Here is a 14,376-nt window from a genome sequence, read left to right on the forward strand (position 1 = left end):
CTTGGATGGCTAGAGGGGGGTGAATAGCCTCTTCAAAAGCTAAAACTTAAAGATAAAACTCACACGAGTGGTTAGCGCAGCGGAAAACAAGTTAAGAACAGAATAAGAATAAGAGAAGAAACAAAGCAAACCACAGTGACTCAAGTGTTTACGAGGTTCGGGGATAACTTGCCCCTACTCCTCGGTGTCCGTAAGGTGGACAAGCCGATCTTCGGTAGATCAACCCCGGTGAACACCCGGCTATGAACTTTCTCCTTCTCGGTGGAGTGACCTCTCAACAAAATCTCAACAGGTATGTAGAATATAGCACAAGACTTACTGAGCTTGGTGACTTAGGAGAATGAAAATTAAGCTTACAGTCACGCGAAGGTCAGTGAAACAGAGAGCAAGTCGAGACAGCCGCTTCTCAGCCCCGAGCGTCAAAGCTTTTGCACCGATCGACAGAGGTTTTTTTTCTTCCCAAAAAAACTTCTTCTTAACCCTCTCTTCAACCAGCCTTTTATGTCTCTGCCATCTCTGCCTTTCGCCCGCAACGGATCCCTGCCAAACTGCAGCAAATCTCTGCATCCAGCCATAGCATCGCCAATCACGCTTCTTTCTCATCTGATCATCTGAGCTCACACCAATGGAATTCTGGTCTTCACTGGTGTCTCTGAGCTCCACCCAATCACCATGAGTTGAGCTGATCGATGCCAGATCACCGCCAGATCGCAGCCACGACTTTGCTGCTTTAACAGGTTTACAGTGGAACATAGCAAAAGTCTCTCTGGTATCCTCTACTAATGAAGCTCAATTTGAAATCAACCAATTGCAAATTACCAGTAACCTGCACCTCAAAATCTTGCAGCAGATGGTTAGAAATATTTAGGCAAAAGCAACTTTGAATCAGAAAGAATCAGAGAAAGTGCATGCAAAACAGACTATAATATGGATCGGTCTGCAGACCGATCCATACGTTCAAATCTCTTTTTCGATCGTTACTGATCGGTCTGCGGACCGATCAGAACTAACTGATCGGTCCTCGGACATCGATCGGATGTCAGTGAAGCCCGATCGGTCTCGGGACCGATCAGCATCAACCGACCGGTCCCGAGACCGGTCGATGTCATCTGATAGCATCACGGTATTCGCAGATGCTATCGAGTTCTCACCGATCGGTCGGCGGACCGATCGACTGATACCCACGCGAACACTGGATGGATCGGTCTGCCGAACCGATCCACTGCTTAGTGTCACCGGATCGATCTGCCGACCGATCACCCGTGCTCCTTGTGCATCTGGATCGGTCATCGACCGATCCAAGGTCAGTATTTAAGAGGCAAGCTTCCAAGCTTGCTACCCTTAATCTGACGGTCGAGACCGAGCTACCGAGCTCTTCTCCGACTATACATGCCAAGTTTCCATACTTGACTTTTCCCAAGATGTCCGATCACCCTTGATCCATCCGGATTTTCCCGCCCGGCTTCACTCACGGGACTTTCCAATTGCCTGGTTTCACTCACGGACTTTCCAATTGCCTGGTTTCACTCACCAGACTTTCCAATTGCCCAGCTTCACTCACAGGACTTTCCAATTGCCTGGCTTCACTCACCAGACTTCTCCAATTGCTCGCTTCACTCACTCAGGGACTTCTCTAATTGCACGGCTTCACTCACTGTGACTTCTCCGTGCCAAGCTCCTTGCTCGGACTTTTCCCAATCCAATCAGTCAACCAAGTCAACCCCTATTTGTAGTTAATTCAATATCGATTGAAATTAAATGTCAACATCAAAACAACATCCGTGTCAGATCAACAATCTCCCCTTTTGTTGTTTGACAACACGATTTAAGTTTAGATCGAAAATGCTTTCATATCCATAATTTTAGGGAAATCGGGACCCTCCCTAAGACGGATATATCTCAAATATCTTCTCCCCTTTTCATATTGAGTTTACAATTCGTCTCTAAACTTCAAATACTCTCTCCCCCTTTGTCAAACACCGAAAAGGTATATATATAAAAAAAAATATGAGGACTGACAAACACCTCCCCCTTAAACCCATATCATAATCCACAAAAAGAAGTAAGATATGATAGAACTCAAGCAATGTCATATACATAGCATGAAAAAGATATCATAGGAGTACAAAACGCATGAAAATAAACATAATGTCTAAAATAGCAACCATCCAGGACAGGCAATCAACATCGTATCTAGAACAAAGTAGCACAATCAACAATCAATCACATAATCAAAATCAACTCGCATCCTCATCATGAGGAGCAGTGTCATCAGCAACAGGATAAGAGAATCCCTGAGGGGGCACGCCGCTGCCTGAAGATGGATCGTCTGTAGAAGGCTGAGGTGGTGGGTGGCTGGCCATCCATCCCATAAACGCCTGATGAGTAGCCAACTGATGTCTCTGTAGGGTCTCAAAGCGTCGGTCAATGTGGAGACGTAGACCAACGAACTCAGCAGCCACCATCTCCTCGTGGCGATCAAATCGGTCCTCCAACTCCGCGATCTGCCAGCGCAGATCAGGGTCCGCCTCGCCAATGTCAGCAGGAGGAGCAGCTGCAACCTGTCGTGGTAACTCACCTAAAGCTCTCCCATCCTTCCACTGAACCTCCCCATTTCGCCCTATGATTCCAGACTTGGAAAATGCTCGTTTCCCAAGTCGGCAATCCTGCCTGATCATTTTGATTATTCTACCCTTAGAGACATCAACCTGAAGGGTCTCAAGCCAATCAGTAATTATATGCCCATAAGGCATATAAATAGTGAAGCCGCTAGGCTGAGAATATGATATGATCGAGGAGTAGATGCTTGACATGATATCAAAATCGAGACGCCGACGCAAACCATAAAGCATAAGACAATGATATGGTCGGATCTCAGATAGTGGTTTAGATGTGATAGGTAGAAGACAGTTCGTGACAATTTTAAAAAGAATGTAGTCTTGAGGAGATAATCTCAAGGCTGCAAAAGTAGGGAAGTCAACATCTAGCTCATCTAGCCCTAGTCTAGGCTGTCTGAAGAAGTACTCATAGATTTCGTCAGATGAGATATCAAACGGTGGAGGTAACTCTTCTGGTAAGTCAGGAAATATCGAAAAGACATCACCGGAACACCTCCCACAATCGAGATACTCAAAGAAGGATGAGACACTGAAATCAAGAGTCCGCTTAGCAACTCTTGTTTTATAACCTAGATCATTAGTCTGATGAAGGTTATTATAGAACTCAGCGACCAAGTCCTAGTTGATATCCCGTTCCAAGTAGACTAGTGAATTGAGTTTGTAGTAGGCTATGACTTCTGAAACTTGTGGGCAAAATTCGTCCATGAATTTTCGATCCACGGCCCTACAAGGGAGTAATTTGAATGTCCTTTGTTGAAAAGCTTCCTCATCCGGCGGTTTGGGAATCTACTGGAGCTAGCTGGTTGGGGTCGGGAAGAAGCAGCAGGAGTTTTGGATTTGGATGTCTTGGTTGGTTCCTTAGAGGTTCCCTCACCATCAGTGGGTTTCTTCCTAAGGGGACACAATGGGGTGAAATGGGGAGCACCGGAGCCACCGACAATTAAGAACCGAGACAACAAAACACCAAATTCAGTGAGAAACATAATGCTGCCAAATTCTAGAAAGGTAAGAAGTTACCTTGGTGCCATTTGAACCTTAGTATAGGGCGAGGGCTGGAGCTTCGGCGTGCAAAGAGAAGAGAAGGAGTGAACTGGTGGGAAGAGTCGGCTAGGGTTCGTGTGAATGAGGGAAAGAAGAATCGGGGGTTTTAAGGGTTAAGATGGGTGTACAGTGAAGAAAAGATCGGACGGTTGTCCGATCAGAAGGTTTCGGAAGCCCACAGATCGGTCACCAGACCGATCAGGGAACCTCCTGATCGGTCAGTAGACCGATCAGGAAGTGCGAAGCTGATCGATCCTCGGACCGATCAGGGAACTACCTGATCGGTCCGTAGACCGATCAGAGATCGATCAGTAAGCCCAAGTTACAGACTTAACCAATGGAACCACTGATCGGTCCATGGACCGATCAGAAGAACCCTATGCGTATCAGATTATCCTGATCGGTCCCTGGACCGATCAGTGAGCCGCACAAACATACCCTGATCGGTCCCTGGACCGATCAGATTACAGACAGTAAGGTTGGGAAGTTTTTGGATCGGTCGATCCATCTTCTCCTGATCGGGCTGTAGCCCGATCAGTGTCTGATACTGAAATTTTCAGTGATTTCAGTAACCGAAATCCTTAGATATGTTTGATAGGTCGTAGAAGTTTCTCCAGTAAAACTGTCAAACTCAATATCTAGAACCCTGAGAATCTACAATCATAACTATGTCCTAACGATGGGCTCTTATGGTGTGAATTTGTTTATAATTTGAGACTTTCATATTCGACTACAAACACTGAGATTTCAGACAAGTTTCAAGTTTGTCAAAATAGACAACTTGTCCTAATTTGCAATCAAGGCATGAAAGCTGAAATTCTTGATTCTTGTTATGTTTAGTTTCAAGTTTGTCAAAATATATCCAATTTGTTATTATTTCCTTTAATAACCTAGCGTTTTATCAATCAAGGTCATGACATGAACCAAGCAACAATACCAATCAACACATCAACCATCAACCATGATTAGAGAATTTCTAGGCAAATGTCCAACCAAGATTCCTTGGTTGGAATATATGAGTAAGATCTAGGAACCAAATACACATGAATTGTGTAATGGTGTTCCCCAAACTCAATTAATGTCTCTTCAACCTAAATATTCAAGGGATGCATGATACATTTTGAATAATTTGGTTGATCCTAGCATCTCACCCCATTTCTAGCAAACAAAAACATTTTGTTAAACCTTATAGTGTATGTGAGATGTTCCCAAGTTGCCCAAATTTTTGTCCCAATTACTCTTGTCATTTTAATAGTCCTTATTGATTATGGTGAAACTCTAATGACCTAAGGAGCCAAACACATTCCCAACTCCCTCCTTAAATGACTAAATTCATTTTCCGGAAGGGGTTTGGTGAAAATATAGGTTTGACTTTGACTCAACATATGTGAGTGCAATGTCTCCCCTAGCTACATGATCTCTTATGAAGTGATGACGCACTTCAATGTGTTTAGTCCTCGAATGATGGACTGGATTTTTAGTTAGGTTGATCGTGCTAATGTTGTCACATAGCACTTGTACACCCTTATAAGAAAGTCCATAATCCTCTAGGGTGTGTATCATCCACAACAATTGTGATACACTCTCTCCCATGGCAATATATTCAGCCTCGGTCGTGGAGAGAGCAACACAATGTTACTTCCGACTTGACCAACTAACTAAAGATGACCCTAAAAATTGGCAACCCCCACTCGTACTTTTCCGATCCAATTTGCACCCAGCATAATCGGAATCGGTATAACCTATCAAGTCAAAAGACTCGGTACGAGGATACCAAAGACCTACTCTTATTGTGCCCTTAAGATATCTCAAAATTCTTTTAACTGCAATTAAATGAGATTCCTTTGCACAGACTTGATACCTAGCGCACATGCCCACAGCAAAAAGTATATCGGGTCTACTGGCCGTGAGATATAGAAGACTACCGATCATGCTTCTATATTGCGTTAGATCAACTGGTTTTCCACTCTCATCATTGTCAAGGCGAGTGTTTGTCGCCATTGGAGTGGACACTTCCTTAGAGTCACTCATATTGAATTTTCTGAGCATCTCTTGAGTGTATTTTGCTTGATGGACATAAATACCATCTCTAGTTTGTTTGATTTCGAGTCCAAGGAAGAAAGTCAATTCTCCCACTAGACTCATCTCAAACTCACTCTCCATGTGAGTGATGAACTCATTTAAATAGCCCTTGTTGTTTGAGCCACAAATTATGTCATCGACATATACTTGGGCTACAAAAATATTTTCACCATCTCTACGTAGAAATAGTGTTGGGTCTATTTGTCCTCTAACAAAGCCCTTCTCTAGTAGATATGTTGACAACCTTTCGTACCAAGCTCGTGGTGCTTGTTTAAGCCCATAAAGTGCTTTCTTGAGCTTGTACACGTGATTTGGAGATTCGGTATTCACAAATCCCGGTGGTTGTTCAACATAAACTTCTTCCTTAATGAGACCATTTAAGAAGGCCGATTTTACATCCATTTGATAGAGCTTGAAACCTCTATGTGCAGCAAAAGCTAGCATTAAGCGAATGGACTCTAATCGGGCCACTGGAGCATATGTCTCATCATAATCAAGGCCTTCAACTTGACTATAGCCCTTGGCTACAAGTCTTGCCTTGTTTCTAACTACATCTCCCTTTTGGTTCAATTTGTTCTTGAAGACCCATTTGGTTCCAATAATGGTGGTCTTCTTAGGTCTGGGAACCAAGTCCCATACTTGGCTCCTTTCAAATTGACCTAATTCGTCTTGCATAGCTATGATCCACTCAGGATCATGCAATGCCTCATCAATTAATCTAGGTTCAATTTCTGAGATCAAAGCGACCTCATTGGACTCATTTCTAAAGAATGACCTAGTCCTAACCCCTTGATGGATGTCTCCCACAATCTGGTCTTGGGGGTGACTAGTGTCTAACCTAGACTGCCTTGGTGCTGATGGTGCCTCATGAGTGGTCTCACTTGGCACAGACAAGGACTCAATATCAGGCAATGGATCCACCTGAGTTCTTTGTTGTCCTTGCTCATCATTATCAGAGTCAATTTCGACTCTTTCGATGTTTTGGTCATTCAAACTTAGCCTTCTAAGTTTGAATTGAATTTGTTCTACATCCCTTGATTGATCATTTAAATTAGGGATTTCTTCAAAAGCTACATCAGAGGACTCTTCAATCAATTTAGTCCTACTGTTGTAGACTCGATAGGCTTTGCTGGTGAGTGAATACCCGACCAGTATCCCTTCATCAGCCTTAGCCGTGAACTTCCCAAGATGATCCTTTGTGTTTAAGATAAACACCTTACAACCAAACACCCTAAGATGTTTAATTGTAGGTGGTTTCCCAAACCAAAGTTCATGAGGGGTCTTTCCTAAGAATCTGTGTATTAGGACTCGATTTTGCACATAGCAAGCTGTACTCACAGCTTCGGCCCATAAGTAGCTCGGCAAAGAGTACTCATTGAGCATGCTTCGTGCAGCTTCCTGTAGGACTCGGTTCTTTCTCTCCACAACCCCATTTTGCTGTGGGGTCCTTGGAGTAGAGAACTCATGTCTATAACCCTTCTCTTGACAAAACTCTAAAAACCTATGGTTTTGGAATTCACCACCATGATCACTCCTGATGGTTTTAATTGTGGTTGATTTTTCATTTTCCGTTCTTCTACAAAAAGAAATGAAAATATCTATGGTTTGGTCCTTATGTTTCAAAAAGAAGGTCCAAGTATATCTAGTGAAATCATCAATAATCACAAGACAATATCTACTTCCATTCAAAGATATTACACTACTGCAATCAAATAGGTCCATGTGCAATAAGTCTAACGGAGTAGAAGTACTTACAATGCTTTTACCTTTATGAACCGCTTTTGTTTGCTTACCCTTTTGACATGCATCACATAGTTTGTTCTTTTGATATTTGATGCTTGGTAAGCCTCGCACTAATCCTTTGTTTGCTAGCTTCCGGATGTTCTTCATGTTTACATGTGCCAACCTTCTATGTCATAGCCAAGACTCTTCTTCTTTTGACATGAAACACTTAATCAAAGCATTAGTAGCACTTTTAAATGATACTTGATAAATATTGTCTACCCTTGTGCCTACTAGTACTGTGTCAAGTGTGTCAATGTTTTTAACCAAACATTGACTTGAATGAAATTCAATTGTGTAACCCGTATCACACAATTGACTGACACTTAGGAGATTAAAAGTCATTCCCTTGACTAGAAGGACATTCTTGATATGAAGACATTCGGATATATGAATGTCTCCAACTCCTATTACCTTAAGACTACCATTGTTACCAAAGGACACATTACCTCTACTTTTGTTTTGAAGAGAAGCAAATAGAGATTTGTCCCCGGTCATGTGCTTGGAGCATCCACTATCAACAAACCAAGTTGATAGGTGCTCCCCCTCGATCAATGCCTACAAGATACGAAAGATAGATGTTTTAGGTACCCAAATCTTGGGACCTAATGCATCTACAAGAAGTGACCTAGGAACCCATGCTTTGGTCATACCCTTCCTAGTTCCATGAACCCTAGAATCATTTGATCTATGGTATTGGGTCCTAGACACTAATGAGATAAAACTCGATTCTTTGGGTTGATAACCTATCCCGGCTTTGTTGTAGACTGCCCTTTGGGCATTTAAGATCATGTCTAATGTCTTAGAGCTAGTTGAGAATTTCTCAAGCATTTTCTTGAGCTTCTCAACCTCACTCTTCAAAGCCTTGTTCTCATCTTCAAGAAGCTCTAGATGGAGGTCATCAACCTCATCTTCCCTAAGAGCCTTTAGCATTTCTACTTCTTCTTTTAACAATTTATTTTCTGTTTTCGACTTTTTAAGCAATGTAGATAAATGAGTAATAGTCTTATAACATTTTTCTACATGAGAAGAGGTTACCTCTTCATCATCCGAGGATGATGAGGCCGCGTTTGAAGCATCACTTGAGTTGCCATCGCTTCCGGAGTCCTCCCTTGCCATGAGTGCTAAATGGCGAGTGCTCTTCTCCTTCTTCTCTTCTTCCTCGGATGAGCTTGAAGATGACTCATCCCAAGTGGCCTTAAGGGCCTTCTTCTTTTTGCTTCTTTCTTCTTTCTTCTTGGCTCGTTCTTCCTTCTTCTTGGCTCGTTCTTCCTTCTTGAGCTTAGGACACTCACTTCGGTAGTGCCCTTTCTTACTACATTCATAGCACGTAACGTTAGATTTATCAATGTTCGGATCATTAGGTTTACCTTTGTATCTTCGGCTTCTTCTCATGATCCTCCTCACGAAATTCGCCATTTCGCTTGATGACGATGATTCGCCTTCGTCATCGGACTCGGAGGAAGAGGTGGATGAGGAGATCTCCTTTTCTTTCTTCTTTTCCTTCTTTCTTCTCCCATCCTTGCTCCTTTCTCCTGCAACAAGAGCAATACCTTTCTCCTTTTGGCCTTTGTTAGCAAGTTCATGTAATTCCATTTCACAGAAAAATTCATCTAACTTGACAATTGAAAGATCCTTGGATACCTTGTAGGCATCTACCATAGATGACCACAAGGCATTCCTAGGAAAAGCTTTAAGTGCATACCTTACAAGATCGCGGTTTTCTACATTTTCATCTATGGAATGGAGACCGTTAATGATCTCTTTAAACCTACCATGAAGTTCACTTACATTCTCATTTTCCTTCATGGTGAGGTTCTGGAGTTGGTTGAGGAACAAGTCTCTCTTGGCAATTCGAGAGTCCCGAGTTCCTTCTTGAAGCTCAATGAGCTTGTTCCATAGATCTCTTGCACTAGTAAAAGGACCTACCTTGACTAGTTGGTCCTTGGCGATTCCACATTGCAAGGTGACCATGGCCTTGGCATCGGCTTGTGCTTTGCGGAGTTGTTCGGTAGACCACCTTGACGATTCGAGCTCCTTACCTTCCTCATCTCTTGGTGGTGTGTAGCCTTCCTTGACTGAGAACCACATGGCAATGTCCGTCTTTAGGTAATACTCCATGCGTCCCTTCCAGTACTGGAAATCTGCCCCTTCAAAGTAAGGTGGTCGATTTGTGCTAAAACCTTCCCTCATGGCCATCTCTTTGCTCTTAGGTTGTTAAGCCGGATGAAGAGCTCCAAGCTCTGATACCACTTGTTAGGATCTTGGATGGCTAGAGGGGGGTGAATAGCCTCTTCAAAAGCTAAAACTTAAAGATAAAACTCACACGAGTGGTTAGCGCAGCGGAAAACAAGTTAAGAACAGAATAAGAATAAGAGAAGAAACAAAGCAAACCACAGTGACTCAAGTGTTTACGAGGTTCGGGGATAACTTGCCCCTACTCCTCGGTGTCCGTAAGGTGGACAAGCCGATCTTCGGTAGATCAACCCCGGTGAACACCCGGCTATGAACTTTCTCCTTCTCGGTGGAGTGACCTCTCAACAAAATCTCAACAGGTATGTAGAATATAGCACAAGACTTACTGAGCTTGGTGACTTAGGAGAATGAAAATTAAGCTTACAGTCACGCGAAGGTCAGTGAAACAGAGAGCAAGTCGAGACAGCCGCTTCTCAGCCCCGAGCGTCAAAGCTTTTGCACTGATCGACAGAGAGTTTCTTTTCTTGCCCAAGAACTTCTTATGTCTCTGTCATCTCTGCCTTTTGCCCGCAACGGATCCCTGCCAAACTGCAGCAAATCTCTGCATCCAGCCATAGCATCGCCAATCACGCTTCTTTCTCATCTGATCATCTGAGCTCACACCAATGGAATTCTGGTCTTCACTGGTGTCTCTGAGCTCCACCCAATCACCATGAGTTGAGCTGATCGATGCCAGATCACCGCCAGATCGCAGCCACGACTTTGCTGCTTTAACAGGTTTACAGTGGAACATAGCAAAAGTCTCTCTGGTATCCTCTACTAATGAAGCTCAATTTGAAATCAACCAATTGCAAATTACCAGTAACCTGCACCTCAAAATCTTGCAGCAGATGGTTAGAAATATTTAGGCAAAAGCAACTTTGAATCAGAAAGAATCAGAGAAAGTGCATGCAAAACAGACTATAGTATGGATCGGTCTGCAGACCGATCCATACGTTCAAATCTCTTTTTCGATCGTTACTGATCGGTCTGCGGACCGATCAGGAACTAACCTGATCGGTCCTCAGACCGATCAGGTGTCGCGCGCACAAGCCTGATCGGTCTCCGGACCGATCAGGCATCAATCTGACCGGTCCCGAGACCGGTCAGTATCGATACAGTAGCGCAGTATGCTACTGAGTTCTCACTGATCGGACAGCACAGTATGCTACTGAGTGTTTACTGATCGGTCCGTAGACCGATCAGGGCACACTTAGTGTCACTGGATCGGTCTGCCGACCGATCACCCGTGCCACTTGTGCCACTGGATCGGTCATCAGACCGATCCAAGGCTGTGATTTAAGAGGCAAGCTTCCAAGCTTGCTACCCTTAATCCTGACAGTCCAGAGACCGAGCTACCGAGCTCTTCTCCGACTATACATGCCAAGTTTCCATACTTGGACTTCCCAATACCAGATGTCCGATCACCCTTGATCCATCTGGATTTTCCCTTGCCTGGCTTCACTCACCAGGACTTTCCAATTGCCTGGTTTCACTCACCAGGACTTTCCAATTGCCTGGTTTCACTCACCAGGACTTTCCAATTGCCTGGCTTCACTCACCAGGACTTTCCAATTGCCTGGCTTCACTCACCAGGACTTCTCCAATTGCCTGGCTTCACTCACCAGGACTTCTCCAATTGCCTGGCTTCACTCACCAGGACTTCTCCCGTGCCAAGCTCCTTGCTCGGACTTTTCCCAATCAGATTAATCAGGTCAACCAAGTCAACCCTGATTTGTCTGAGTTAATTCAATATCTGATTGAAACTTAAATCAGTGTCAACATCAAAACAACATCCAGGTCAGACTGTATCAACATAGAAGATTTAGACAAATCAAAATTAGAAAATGAAAATTTTAAATCAGAAAATGAAAATCTGAAAATTCAAGTAGATAACTTGAAAAATCGTGCATGCTCATCTAATACAAATTTTAGAAGATTTAATTTAAATTGGTATTTTCGATATCATAAGGGACAGATTAGAAATATTTCAAAGAAATATGTCCCTAAGAAATGTAGGTGATCGGTGGCCGGCTTGAAGGGGGGTTGGATAGATGACACCTCCAAATACTCGCTTCTTACTACGATGTTAGCTTGTGCAGTAGAATACAAACAAAACAAACAAGCTAAACACTAAAAGAAATGAAAAGACTAAGAAAGACAAGCAAACTACTAACACGTTTGTTTACGTGGTTCGGAGATAACTTGCTCCTACTCCACGGCGTGTCCGTAAGGTGGACGATCCCTCAATCCGTCGGTGGATTAATCCCCGGTAAACTTCGTCTAGCTCAACCTCCTTGTGGGTGGAGAAACCTCACCGCAACTCCAACCAAGACCTCTTGACACACAAAGATCTCTTGAGCACAAAAGACTTCTAATTAGACTTTAACCCAGTCTAATTTCATCAGGGATAACCAAGCTTCCAAGCCTTGGTTATATAGGCCGTGGGTTGAAAACCCCGCCTACCAGTCGACTGCCAAAACATGCAGTCGACTGCCCTTTGTGGAAATTCGACCGTTACATCCCAACGGCTCGATACTAGTTGATTGCTAAAACTAGCAGTCGACTGCTCCACACTGACCGAGTGAACAGAAACATTCTATTCGCTGCCAGTCAACTGAACCAGTCGACTGGTGAAACCAACAGTCGACTGGTACCCGAGTACATTCTCTCAGCACTCGGACCCTCACCCTTACTACTCACTTGACGCTTTTTTACAGCCTTGACCTCTTGCCTTCAAGCCTACTTCCTTTGGCTCTCTTCCCTCGGATGCATACAAGCCCGCGACTCGTCCCCAATGCCATCCTTCGCGTATGCGTCGAAGTTGCTTCCCTCGGCCCTTGTCCTCGCTGCCTTATCCACGGTCCCTCGGATGCTCCATCCTTCACCGGACCTAAAGCCATCAACCTGAGTCACATGTGTATCCTGCAGTCTTGCACAACTCAAGTACGCATGTCAAATACAAGGGTGAACCTAACTTAAACCCTTTGCCCAAACACCAAAACACATGGTCACACGGACCATTGAGATTGCTCCAACAAAGTAGGAGAAAGTTATCTCCGAACCACGTAAACAAACGTGTTAGTGGTTTGCTTGTCTTTCTTAGTCTTTGCATTTCTTTTAGTGTTTAGCTTGTTTGTTTTGTTTGTATTCCGCTACGCAAGCTAATATCGTAGTAAGAAGCGAGTATTTGGGGGTGCCGTCTATCCAACCCCCCTTCAAGCCAGCCACCAATCACCTACAAGTGGTATCAAAGCGAGATTCGCACTTCACTGGACTAACCGCCGAGAAGAGCAACTACAAGAAGATGACCGGCTTGATTGAACCTCCAAAGTTTGAAGGAGGAAGCCTTGGGGATATCACATTTTGGATGATGAAGATGGAAGTCTTCTTCAACACGGATTGGGACACCATGATGGTGATCAAGGACCCGTTCGAAGTCCCAAGAGACAAGAAGAGAAAAAGACTTCGACCACGACATTGGACGGAAGAGCAAACCTCATGTTCGGAGGCAAACTCAAAGGTAATATCAATCTTAATAGATATATTACCGTCTAATGTGATAATTGGTGTAGGTGAATATAAGAATGCCCACGATTTGTGGAGCAAGGTGAAGATGGTTCTACGGGAAGAACCTAAACCTACACAAAAAGAAGAAGAACCCAAGGAGATGGGTTTAATTGCTCAAGTTGAGGAGGAGCAAATGAAAGTTGAGTCACGCTCAACATCCGAGGAGGAAAAGGAAGATGAGATATCATCTACATCCTCAAGAATTGAAGAAAATTCCAAGACAAGTGAAGAAGAAGAAGAGGTTTTGGAAGTAGTCAACTTAGCAAACACCTCCACCGAAGCAAAGTCAAAAGACCACATTGTATGCTTTGGGTGCAATGAGAAGGAGCACTATAAGAGTAGATGTCCAATGGGTAAGAAAGAAGTATCTCCTAAACTCAATTAAATTCATTTAGAATCTAATTTGAGTTGTAGGAAGAAGAAGGAGAAGAAGCGCATTGTGTGCTTCACGTGTGGGGAGAAGGGACACTACCACACAAAATGCCCTAGGAAGGGAGAGCTCAAGAAGCTGGAACAATTGAAGAAATGGGAGAAGAAGAAGAGCTCAAGTCAAGGGGGAGCTTCAAGGGTAAGGGAGGTATACCCTAATTTGAAATGCAATTCAAATTTTCATTCCTCCTTGTATGCTAGGAAAAATAATGTTAATCATTATACGCCCATGCAAAATTTTGGATTTAAATATCATGATAGGAGTAGGGTAAATATGGATCATAACCCTAGGAGATCAATTCATGATAAATCTAGAAATGGTAGACCTAAGGAGACCCAAGGCATTAATCCCAAGAAGGGGAGACATATGCCTAGGAAAATGGGTAAGTCTAGGAATGCCCAAGGTGGACATATCAACTCTAGGGTTAGGGACCTAGAAAAGGAAAATCAAGCTTTGAAGGCAAAGCTTGATAAATTGCAGAAAACCCTAGAAAGATTCAATGTTGGATCTAAGGGTTTAGGTATGGTGTTGGGTAGTCAAAGACCCAATAATGATAGATCGGGTCTAGGATACCAATCTAATATCTCCAATGCTAAGGTAAAGTCTTATGCTAGGGTT

The sequence above is a fragment of the Zingiber officinale genome, chromosome 2B, assembly GCF_018446385.1.
Source record: "Zingiber officinale cultivar Zhangliang chromosome 2B, Zo_v1.1, whole genome shotgun sequence".
Lineage (NCBI taxonomy): Eukaryota > Viridiplantae > Streptophyta > Magnoliopsida > Zingiberales > Zingiberaceae > Zingiber > Zingiber officinale.